The sequence below is a fragment of the Acomys minous genome (assembly GCF_964271855.1).
Source record: "Acomys minous genome assembly, chromosome: 3".
In the NCBI taxonomy this organism is placed as follows: Eukaryota; Metazoa; Chordata; class Mammalia; order Rodentia; family Muridae; genus Acomys; species Acomys minous.
Window position 1 is genome coordinate 144132026 of NC_140485.1, and position 12713 is coordinate 144144738.

A 12713-nucleotide genomic window follows, 5' to 3' on the forward strand; every position below is an offset into this window, starting at 1 on the left:
TTTGTCCTTTTCTCTTGCTACTTTTAATATTTTTTCTTTGTTCTGTATATGTTGTGTTTTGAATATTATGTGATGGGAAGATTTTCTTTTCTGGTCTATTTGGTGTTCTGTAGGCCTCTTGTATGTTTATATGCATCTCCTTCTTTAAATTAGGGAAATTTTCTTCTATGATTTTGTTGAAGATATTTTCTGGGCCTTGGAGCGGGCATCTTCTTTTTCCTCGATGCCTATTATCTTCAGGTTTCATCCTTTCGTGGTGTCCTTGATTTCTTGGATGTTTTGTGTCAGGAAATTTTCAGACTTAGCATTTTTTTATGGTTGCTTCAAGTTCTGTGATTGTATCTTCTAGTCCTGAGATTCATATCTCTATTTCTTGGATTCTATTTAAGAAGCTCACTTCTGTGTTGCTTGCTTTCTTCTATAAGGTTTCTCACTCCCGTCTTTCATCTGTCTGTGCCATTGTTTCCATTTTCATCTTCAGATCTTGAACTGTTGTATTGACTTCCTTCATCTGATTGTTTGTATTTTCCTGAATTTCTTCTAGTGCCTCTCTGAAAGGCCTCTTTTATGTCTTCAACCTGTTTGGCTGCATCTTCCTGCATTTGATTATGGATTTTATTCATTTCTTCCATCATCTTCTTCATTACTACGTATTTGAGATCATTTTCTTGTATTTTTATTGTGTTTGAGTTTTCAGGGTTGCTTTCTTTGGGATAGCTGGGATCTGGAGATGCTGAACTGTTTTGTTGTTTGGGTTCTTATGGTGGTCTTTAGTCATCTTGTTGTTTCTGATGTTAAGAGGCAGCTTCTGGCATCTTTCACTGGTCTTTGAGAATGGATAGTTAGTGAGTGATTATAGGTCGAGGGCCCTTGCCTGTGGGGAACAGGGAATTCTTCCCTAGTGTTCACCAGTTCTTACAGTCTGTGGTTCCCTGTCAGATCCCTGGTCTCCATGCAGTAGATCAGATACAGTGCATGATAGGTGCCACCATCTTGGAATCTCTGCAAAGAAGTATTTTATGATTACATACTAGGAGTCAGCAGTAGATAGATCTATGCCATGCCTTGCCCGGGCTCCCGACTCTATGGTATGACTAGGTGTTCCTTTCCCTTTGCCCAGAGTTCATTCATCAGGCACTTTGCTGAATGACGACCTCAAAGACAAGTGGTTCTCTTCTAGGATTCATCATGAGATAAAGTAATTCTTTGATGCCCGCATGGACCCTGAGTTTCCTTTGTGAGTGGAAAAAAGAGGCCAGACTCAGATACAATAGAAGTGTGAAGATAAAGAGCACAGGCCAGGAACTTGGAGGAACAGCAGCTGTGGGAAGGTGAGGGAGGGAAAGTAGAGGTTGTCCTCAGGCCCCAGAGTGCCCCTGTGCCCCTGCCATGGCCTTGAGTTTCCAGCTCAGAACTCTGAGACAATGACCTTGGGCTGTGTGACTTGTCACAGCAGCTATGGGACCTGGAGGCTACCAACAGGTGAGATTAGGGAACCTCCATCTCACAGGATCCTAGATAATCCTGGTCCATTGTTCATATTGGAAGAAGCTGGCCTGGGACACTCCATCACTGGACCTGAATGGTCGGATGCTGTGTCTAATGGAAGAGGAAAATTAGTCTTGGGGAGGGGGGTGGACATTGAGAAGCACACAGAGGAATCTGTTCCGTCTTCTTAGCTGTTTTGTCTGGTAACCGCTACCTCATTATCCTTGGGAAAAGTCTAGAAGTGTGTTCACTCTGCGTGACAGCCACTGGCCATCTAAAGGAAGGAAGACAACCCATATATTCTCAAGTTCAAGTTCTCAGGGGCCATGGCTGCCTCTCTTGTCCACCCAAACCCAGCACATGTAAGCCTGGGCCAGCACTCCACTCAGGAGGATGTACTCTGTTCTTTTCATCAGTGTTTTCTGAAGTCTCAGCCACTATTCTGGTACTCTGATCTTAAGTTCTCACAATGTCACCACCTGTTCTTCCACGTAAATACACATTTCTATTAAAGTCCAGGCTGAACCCAGACAAGCAGGGGGGTGACTGATAGGAAGGAGGGCCTGGGCTCTGACATGGTGAGTGTGTCTACATGGACAATGCTGGAAACCACACTGGAGAGTGATTTATTTAGAATTCCCCTGAACACACACTGGATTATGTTAGAATTTGAGTGTTTGCTGCTCCCCGAAGCACACCACGGTTTGTTTGGAAGATGCAGTGTGACTGCTTTTCATTTAATTCTCAGTATTACAATGATGATGCCCCTAGGGAATGGAGCCTCAGAAAAGAATGTTGGAAGAGAGGGAGCTAGCAGAGAATTGGACTTCTAAGGCTGCATGAAGTACTCTCTCTTAACTGAAGTTCCCCAGACTGTCCCACATGGAGACACTCGATGTCCTAACCAAGAGCACTAATGACTAATGACAAACTGGCACGCCTTCCGTTCAGTTGAGGGCACTTTATGCACACACTGGCTCCATGATAATGAGAACCAGGGCCCACACTAGCTGCGAGTGCCTCTCTGCAGACCACAGTGTTGGTTTGTCTGTCCTGCCTGTGATGCTGGAAATGAGAGAAGGCCACAGGGTACACACCTGAGGCTAGCCTAGGCTACTTAACATAATGCTGTCCCCAAATAAAGTCAAGAGGCAAAACAACAACAACTCCCACAAACCAACCAACACAACAAACAGGACAAAAATCCTCCAAAACTTTCCCCCTGTGACCGTAGCTGTGGACATCCCACACTTATTTCTTGTGACTCTCAGTTTACACATGAACCCTCTCATTTATAACATCTGTCCTGTTACAGGAAGGACTTCCCTGCATTGTCAGACAGCTTGTACTTCCCGTATCCCTGTGACCAGCATCCTTTCTCCTTGTATCCAGGCTTGTCCAATGTATTAGAGAGGACCTCGATGCCTCTTACGTAAGGCCACAGTCTACTGAGGAGAAGCCCTTCATTTTGAAGCAATTACTCAGCAGGGGTTTGCTCTTGGGTACACCATGGACAAAGCCTTCCCACTCATCCCACAGGATGTGCTCTTTGCCCCCCAGTGCCTTGCCTTCCCATCCACAGGGCTTCCTGATAAGCCAGTGTCCCAAGAGCATGCACTAAGAGGGTACCATGCCTTGGCACCTTCTTTAGAGAAACAATCTTTTGCTTCATGTGACATTTGGGGGAGAAATAAGAAAATGGCAATGCTTCATAGACCTGTCACGTAAACACCAGCCATGGCACTCTGAACCACTCTGAGTGGTCTTTCACTCCTTTCTGTGTTAGCTGATTGCTCCTGCAGTTCTGAGCACTGAATCTTGCTTCTGTGACCTGCCTGTGACCGTGTTTGGGACAGGAAGGACACACCTCACATCATTTTGCTGTTTTGTTGGGAGTCAAAAGTTCATACCACCTGGACTCAGGTTTTTTTTGAAGAGATGATCTTTGCTTTTCTCTCTCTAAGGCTCAGCTAAGTCTTCAGAGCTTAAGTCTCCCAGTGCACTCTTACCTTTGATGTCTGAGCAGTCAGAGAATTTGCGCTCCTTTTCTCTGCAAAAATCTGTTGCATTCCTTCCTAGTGAGGGGCTGTCTGCCTGCCAGGCTCCAGGAGCGCTTCCTGAAGGACATAGAGTTTTTATTAACATTCTAGCCAAAGGATTCACTGTCTGACAAAAGGTAAGCAAGCAAGAGTTGCCAGACAAGAAGAGTTCTGTGAGAGAATAGAATACTACGAGGAGGCAGTGGTAACAAGAAAAGACTGGCCTCTTTGTGGCAGCTCATCCTTGGAAGAGATGGCTGTGGTGACAAGGGCACAGGGTGGGGAAGTTGGGGCTGGCATTTCCCAGAGGAAGGTGGGGTATTGGCCTTGCTCATCCACAATCCAGACGAGGGACCACAGGACACCTTTCTTAGCTTCTAGTAGCCATTTCCCTCCAGGAAACTGACTCCTCCTCAGGTCATGTGAGAAAAACGAGTAGCCTTAAATACCTGAGGGCCCAATGTCAGGTCTCTCCCTCCACAGGATCCAAGTAGAGGGCTGTATCATTCATTGGTCCAGGTTTCCTGATATGATTTCACAAGCCCATGTTTCCTGGCATGATTGGGCTGGTTCAGGGGTGATAATGTATTGCATAGATTTGTTCATCTTTGCTTTCTGGTTTGTGCTGCACACACAGCATTTGCTTAGTTGAACAAACAAGTTATTTGAGGAGTCATCCTGCCTCTATGCTCACTTTCTAAGTGGACTCTACCATTGCTGTAAAATGGAGTTGGTCAGGGCAAGGCACAGCCTAACACTGTGTAACTGTTAATGGTCCTGGCAGAGATGGAGACATTTTAAAGAGACACCTGTGCCCCTCCTTTGAGTCACTGAAACATTGGGGTCCAAGTAATTGGAATTTCTTCTTGAACCCCATGAGAAGGCTGGAGCTGGGGAAGGAGCTTGTCTCCCAGGGAGAGATTTCACACTGTCCTGACAAGTCAGACCACCTTGCAGGAATGATTGAGCTACTGATTGGCTGGACCACCACTTGACCAGGTCTTGCCTTCATTTTAACCTAAGTCTGGACTCCAAAGACGGACCCAGTTGGGGGTGACTGGGCCTCTTTGTTCCTCTTTTTGGCATGGTCACATTGAATGAGTCACCCATGTTCCTTTTCATGGCTACCTTTTCTATTTAGTTGGTCTTCTGAGGACAAAGGCAGATGACTGAGCCTGGTCTGTTAGATGCGCAGGCTGAGTGATGCTCGATTCATTCCCAGGTCCAAGGCTGCAGTGCAGTCCCCTCTGCAATGCTTCTTTGCTCAGCTCTTAGGTTTTCACTATAGACAAAGAACATTCTACAACATGTTTCAGGAAGACGTAGATTCCTAAAAGAACTGGAGCCCCAGGGAAGCAAGGAGGCATGCCAAGGGCTGGGGAACAGAAGGAGTCAACATCTGACACGTAGACAGGACCAGAGCCTTGAGAGCAGAAGAGGTCAAAGCCGGAGGGAGCAGAGGGGGAGGACCATCCAGATCTCAGTATTTTGTGCCATCTGAGGAGACAGAAAATGGTTCTGGAGTCCGGCCTTGTTTGGTGCCACAGGTCTGAAGAAATTGAATGTGGCTCTTGAAGACCTGCTGCCAGGCAAGCAGACATGCCTCCTTCCCACGAGTCCACCACAGCAGGAAGCACCTTGATGTGGTCAGCATCATCCGTCCTAGCGAGAGAATCCTGTCTGCTGGGACAAGCAAGCCCCCAGGTGGTTCATCGCTGCCAAAGGGACTGTGCCAGAGATGGCTGAGTAAGGCTCACAGGATACACAGAGAGTGCCGCAAGCCAAGAAAATACTTAGCCGTAGCTGCCACACAGACTACAGTGCAGCTTCCTCCACCCCCTGCGAGGAAGCCTGTGGTCAGCATAAGCACAGTGTGAACTGAGCACGGAGAGGGGTCCAGCCACATACATCAACTCGGAATATGGACATCCACCTCAGTTCTCATGGATAATTTCTGTTTTCTTGGATTTAATTAACATTTATATATAAACCCCAGGGAAAGTTGCAACCACCTTTTATCATTTTCCTTTAGGTTTGGAAAAAAATGACAAGAGGCAGTTCTTTTCTCTTGTCTGTGAGAAATGCTTAGGGGCAGAAAGTGTCATAAAGTAGCCAACGTTACCAGGCAGATGAAACCACTAAGAGATATTCCATTTGCCCATTGGAAGTAGAGCAATACTGACAGCTGTTACAAACCAATTCTGCCCAACACTGTTATGCCCAAGTGGCCTGCAATGCTTCCTGACATTGAGTGATTTTATTATTCATGTATCTATTCACAAGTCTACCTAGTGAACTCACAATTCCCTATGAATTCAAAGGCAGGTGTGCACTGAGATTACTATCTGTATTGTCAACCAAAAATAATGGAAAGAGGCTCTCTGAAAAATATGCAGTGCAGGGGAGCAGAAGGCAAAGGTCTGGAAGAGAACGCTCCAGAGGCAACCCCATATCCCTCAGCCATCCCATGTGGCCACAGAGCAGTGACAAGGTGGCCTCTGTCCAGGCAGCAGATGCTGGGAAGGCATCTGGAGATCTCACGCGATTGTTCTTGTCACGGAGCAGGAGCCATGACACCCTCTCTCTCTATTCACTTAGCTTGTCTCTGTGTTAGAACTCTAGTTGGTTTTGACAAGTTCCATACTACGTTGTCATTAACAGAAGCGAGACACTGGGCTTTAGAAAATACCCCTGGGAGGAGACAAGAGAAGAGAATCAACAGGGGTGTCAGAGAGGTGAAGCCTGGGACTCTGCTCCCACGACGCCAGCAGAATAAATGTCCCGGGGATGCACCAAATAAAGCACAGAGACGGCTCAGAAGCTTAGTCTCAAGGTGAGGAAAAGCAGCACGTTAAAAACTCATTTCCCAATTCAGTGAAAAGCCCTTTCTTTCTTTTCTTTCTTTCTTTCTTTCTTTCTCTCTCTCTCTCTCTCTCTCTCTTATTTCTTTCTTTCTTTCCTTCCTTCCTTCCTCTTTCTTTCTAAAGATTTATTTATTTAATGTATATGAGTGCTCTATCATCTGTGTGTATACCTGCAGTCCAGAAGAGGGCCTTAGATCCCTATATAGATGGTTGTGATCCACCATGTGGTTTCTGGGAATTGAACTCAGGACCTTTAGAAGAGCAGACTCTGAGCCATCTCTCCAGCCTTAAAAAAAAAAAAAAAAAGATTTATTTATTATGTACACAGTGCTCTGTCTGCATGTACACCTGCTGGCCAGAAGAGGGCACCAGATCTCACTATAGATGGTTGTGAGCCACCATGTGGTTGCTGGAAATCGAACTCAGGACCTTTGGAAGAGCAGTCAGTGTGCTTAGCCTCTGAGCCATCTCTTGAGCCCGAAAAGCCGTTTCTTGATGAAATGACACTAGTAGTGGCTTTACCCACCTGAGGGCACACTCTCACTGGGTTATCAATGAGGGGAAACTCCAAGGTCACGGAGCTGGGGCTCTACACAGTTTGGGGAATTGAAGCTTTTCTGAAGTGCTGTTGGGGACCACCTGTCCTGCCTGTCTCTTGTGCCCCGTGGTAGAACAGGAGTTAACTGTCCAGTTTAGTTGGTAGATCATAAGCTGAAGTGTGGGTGACTCTAGATGCACTGTCACAGGGTGAGAGGGGGCTGTTTGGACCCCCAGGGTCCTCTCCTTGACATCATCCCTTCTCCTTTGTATGACACGAGTCATGTGCCTCAGACGTAGAATGGATTTGGTGAAATGGTGACCAAATGACAGTCTTTCACCCAGGATGTCACAGCCTGGTGGACGTGATAGCGAGGGCTTGGATGTGAAATGGCGCCCACAGGCTTATGTGTTTAAACACTTGGGCCCCAGCTGGTGGTGCTGTTTTGGAAGGCTGTGGAGCCTTTAAAAGGTGTAGACCTGTTTAACGGAAATACATCACAGGGAGCAAGCCTTGAGGTTTTGTAGCCCTGCCCTACTTCCTCTCTGCTTCTGGACCTCAGAGGTAATGTGACCAACCACCACCTGACCCTGTCACCATGCCTCCACAGCCACAGTGAACTGGGTCCTAAAGCCATGAGCCAAAATAAGCTGCTTGGTGAGGTGCTCAGTGACAGTGATGAAAATAAATAACTGATGTAAGGAGTAAATAGGCAAACAGGAAACCAAGTGTACAGAGAGACAGCCTAGCAGGGGCCAGGAAAGCACTAGCATTTGAAGAGTTTTAAAATAAGGTCAGCAAAGTGGCACAGACATTACCAAGGGCTGCGAGAGCAGGACTTCATTTCTCGCATTCCAGTGGCTGAACGCTCCCTAGCAAAGCCTAGCTGTGGTTTCTTGTCATAGTCCAGAGTGTGTGAGTCAGAGTGTCTTATCCCCTGTCTTGAGGACCCTGGAGCAATTTTTTTTTCTGGTGCTGAGTCCTCTGAGAAAGTCCAGATTCAAGGTCTGGCATTATGTCAAGAGAGGGTGATCAGGTTAGTGATTTTTTTTCTCTAGCTTGACACAAGCTAGTCATTTGAGAAGAGAGAATCTTAACTGAGAAAATGCCTCCATCAGTTTAGACTGTTGGCATGTCTATATAGAGCATTTTCTCAGTTAGTGATCGATAGGGGAGAGCTCAGTCCACTGGGGGTGGCTGGATCACTCTGGAAGGTGATCCTAGATTTTGTAGGAAAGCAAGCTGGGCAGGCTCTGAGGAACAAGCCAGTAAGCATCACTCCTCCAGGGTCTCTGCTTCAGTTTCTGTCTCTGGAACTGCCCTGAGTACCTGCCCTGACTTCCTGCCTTGAGTCCCTGCCCTGACTTCCTGCCCTGACTTCCCTTTGTAAGCTGTGAAATGAAATAAGCCCTTCCTTCCCTGAATTGCTTTTGGTCAGGGTGTTTATCACAGCAACAGGATGAAAACTAGGTCCAGAAGGACTCCAACAGTCCCGTGTCTAGAGCCACCTATTCCACTGCAGATATCTAGAGGGCCAAGCACAGGTGAGTGGGATCCTCAGAGAGACCAAGACATGCTGCCTAGGGCAAGATGGAGGGTAGTCCTTGATCACGGCCACCTGTGGACAGGCTACCTACTGCCAACCCACAGTGGTGAGCCTTTGTAGCCATGCAGTCAGCCATGAGCTTCCCCTCCTATGCCTTTGTGTAGAGAAGACTGTGTCCCTAACCCCACCCCATATATACCATACACATCACAGCATTTGCATACACACACACACACACACACACACACACACACACACACACACTGCCATTTAGTTCATAGCCATCTTACAGAGAGAGTCTTCCAGCACAGAGTACTCACAGTGGTACTCTGCTGGTACCTGATGCCCCATTGGGGCAGTTTAGACATGTCTGTCCTCTACAGACTCACTTGCTGCCCCCTGGCCCCCTCTGTGCTCAGTTGGTTTCCTCTCTGTGTCTTTTCCATGTCCTTCTGCCTGAATCATGAAGCAAAAGTCTCTTTGCTTTATAGACCCCCAAACTCAGGCATGTTGTCACAGCAACACAATATGGTCCAGGCCAGCCTCATCTCTCCAGTCTGCCTTTTTGCAGTCAGTCACTGATCTCTCACTGCCTTGTTCTATAAATAACCTGCCCCTCACCTCTGTCTTTCCCCTCTCCCTCTCTTTTTGTACAGTCCCTTACAAGGCATGGTTAAATATACATTTGTGTGTTCTTGCTAAGTGCTCACAATACACAGCACAAAGGATGATGCCGCTAATGGCATCTGCAGCTCCCCGCAGCCTGGCTTGCTCTGGAGGCATTCAGGTCAGGTTTTGAATGCACACAGATGTCTTTGGGTTTCCTATGTTTTCTTTTTCTGACTAACCACCCAATGCTCTTCTGCCCAGATAAACTTGCTTTGACATTATTCCGAATTCAGGAATTTTTCCATGTCCCATGGCTTTGACTTTGCCAGAGAGCGGAAGATAGTCGCCACAGGCCCTGCCCAGAGATACTGCTTCCTGGCAGAGCCTTGCCCACTCTGGCCTCAGCCCACAGCCTCTGCAGCCACAGAGAGCTGCTCACAGCAGCTGTTTCTCCAGGCGGCCTCCTCCATTATCCTTGGCCATGCTCTGCCAAGGCCTCACTTTCCATCACTGCTGAGCCAAGAGCAGCTTATTGGAGGTGTTTGAAAGTGAAGAGGATTGCTCCCCAGACTCGAGTGTGTTCTCTTTGCAGCACATGTGTGAATCTTTCTAAAAATCAAAGGGATCTTGCTGTGCTCCATGGTTGTGGCTCTTGGAGTCCTTTAAAAACAATGTTTCGTTGATGGAGAAGGCCTCAGCCACAAGACTCGCTGAGTAAAGTACAAAATGGATGTTTGAGTGATGACAGGGTAGGATCCATATTTCATCATGAGAATTAAAATGACAGAGTAAGTTTCCTAATGTCTGCCATATGGTGCAGCTGTGGGCAGCTGCCAAGGGAGGCTCTGATGCTGGGATGGATGCTGGGCCTGCAGCAGCCACTGGATTTTGGAAGTTACTGACCCACTGGCCTCTGGTGCTTCCTCGGGGGACATGGAACACAGTTACCTCCTGAGCTTTATCTGCTGGCTGCACACAGCCTCACTGCTCCATACAGGACCCTCCCTGGGGCACTGCCTCTAATGTAGCTGTCCCATTTTGTGAGGATGGGGCTAGGAGAGGTCACAACTGCCCCCACAGAAAACCCTTGTCTGTTCTTACTTCTTTTACTGGAATTCTAGGCCACCTAGTCTTCAATAATGGAAGTAGGGCACAGACAACTCTGGAAATGACCAGATCTGGCCCTTGCCTGTCCTCATGTAGCCACAAGATGCTTACACCGTGGCACAGTCATGGGCAGGAGGAAGAGCCTTGAGCGATTTTCCACGGAGTCGACATCTGAGACAGGCCCTTCCTGCACACCTTTGACAGGACAGGTCTAGCTTGCTGGCTGGACTTGAAGTCTCTCTAAGTAATGATGACGGCCTAGAGCAGTGGCTTTTAACCTGTGGGTCAGAACCCCTTCTCCAAAAATATTTACATCACAGTTCATAACACTAGCAAAATTACAGTTTTGAAGTAGTAAAAACAAAAAGATTTTATGGTTGGGGGCAGTCACTACAACATATTATTATTAAAAAGTGGCAGCATTAGGAAGGTTGGGAGCCATTGGTCTAGAGTAATTGCCTTTCACACTGTTTTGGGAACACAGAATCAAGCATTGCTGTTTGTGCCTTCTTAGATGTAGTTGTGGGACTGTGGAAGGGTACTTAGCCTCTTGGGATTGTTCAGTGTTAACCCTTCATGGCTTTTTAGTCAAGTCCCCTGTCCACATGGTTAAGAACCTGGATGCATATGTCTTTAGAGTTAGACACAGATAACTTCTGGACCAAGGAAGAATGGAGTTAAAGTGAGCCAGGGCCGGGCTCCATGACGAAGAATAGCATGAGCCCAGCAGGGAGCATCCAGCACAGCACAGTCTATGCTTTCTACACTGCACCCAGGCCATCTGAGCTGCCACAGATGAACACTCAGGGCTGATCAGAGGGCACACATGCTGTGTTTCCACGCACAGGGAATCTGGCCTCTCCTTCATGGTCCCATCTGTCCTTTTCATGATTTCAGAGAGGAACAGCAAGTCCTGGCTGTCCATTGGGCTTCCATTTCCCTTCTAGAAGCCCCAGGGTTCCATCACTTCAGACACCACAGTTGCCACCTGGAAGCCAGGCAAATGGAGGCAGCAGAAAAGAGATGTCAAATATAAAATTTCTTTTCTTTTTTCCAGCTTTTCACCCCTCCCTCTTCTAGTTTCCAGTGGTAGAGAGACTTCTGGAGTGCATTACTTGGGGATTTGAAGAGCCTCCTTCACTTCTGTTCCAGCCACACAGGGCACTGTATAGTGGTGTCTGCATCCTTTTAACAGACTGGACAATTCCTGAGGGTGAGGATTATGTTTCATTTGCTTTTATTTCCAAATAGCTGAGGTACATTCTAATAGTATTTAGCGAATACCTGTTAATGCAAAAGTTGGTAGGTTGAGGAAGGGACAGAGCGTAAACAGCCCTGATAATATCAGGCACATGAGCTCCTATAAGAGGGGGTGAGTCCTTCGAGAAGTGGGAAACCATGGAAACTAGTTCAAGACCAAGGAAAAATGTACAGTTAGTAACTAAGGCGGGGACCAGGACTACTGCCGAGTGGCTTCCTCAGGCGTATTCTATTTTAAATAGTTTGGGAGTCTTAGCCAGTTCCCCATGAAATGAGTTTTGCTCCTCAGTGCTCTGTGTGATGTGTGTTAAAGCTCTGCCCCAGGGTCACCTTAGATCTGTGGCTTAAAATGCTGCTTATTAGGTGCCTACTGTGTGTTCAACACTGTGGATGCTCCAGCCTATCCGAGATCCCTTTTGGTGGATGCTATATTTACTTCCTAGCAGTGTGACCGATGTCACTACCTTATGCTGGTCTGGCTTAGGACCCAAATATGTCAGAAGTTAAAGTTGTGAAGAGGATCAAGGGAATTTCCCCTTGATATCCTCAGGTCTCCATCCAGCCTTCTGATAACCTTGAAGGGTACGTGTGGGCACCCACCACATCTCAACAGTGTTGGACAGTCCAGATTAGTAGCTTATTTAATATGAAGTGACACTTCAGAATCTTCAAGTTTTTATTAACTACAATAATAAGACTAGATATTTTATTACAAGTTTACTTATACCTAAGTGATATTTTGGTTTTGTTTTCCTTTCTAATTTTTTTTCTTTTAGTGTCACCAAAGAATGAATCTTCACGTGGACTACTTCATTCTCATGCTATCCCGAAGATCTCTGGGTTGGGATTTCCTAGTGGAGCAGAACATCACAGACCCACAGAGGCTTTACTCCCCCTCACACACAGAGAACTTGAGTCTGGACACTGAGCCAAGCTGCCCTTTCCCAGTAGACTGCAAATCGTGGTGGGACGATGTGTTGCCAGGTCTGTGTAATTCAGGATATGGTATTCTTTTTTTTTCTGCAAGAAAGCCACTATCCTTCATGCCTACTAAATGGAATGGAACTTCAGACTTCTGATTTGACAATGTAGTTTAAAATGAATCATTCCATCATCCTTCCAGAATCTTCCTTACTAGAAGTTCTCAAATAAGTGCATGAGAGTTCTATTGTGTCCCGTAACTTTATGACTCAATGTCTAGTTTATCATAGGAACAGAGAGAACCCATGAGCAAATATTCGGTTGTCAGGAAATCTGTGGAG

General features: G+C 46.7%; 1 long non-coding RNA gene across 1 annotated transcript in view; it reads left to right on the forward strand.

The window, feature by feature from the left end:
- Positions 1–12349, forward strand: part of LOC311595093 — a 34079-nt gene extending 21730 nt beyond the window's left edge. The window contains exons 2-3 of the long non-coding RNA XR_014778312.1: positions 11272–11404; positions 12228–12349. This is a non-coding gene — a long non-coding RNA (uncharacterized lncRNA). The remainder of the gene's footprint in view (positions 1–11271; positions 11405–12227) is intronic.
- The last annotated feature ends 364 nt before the right edge of the window (positions 12350–12713 follow it).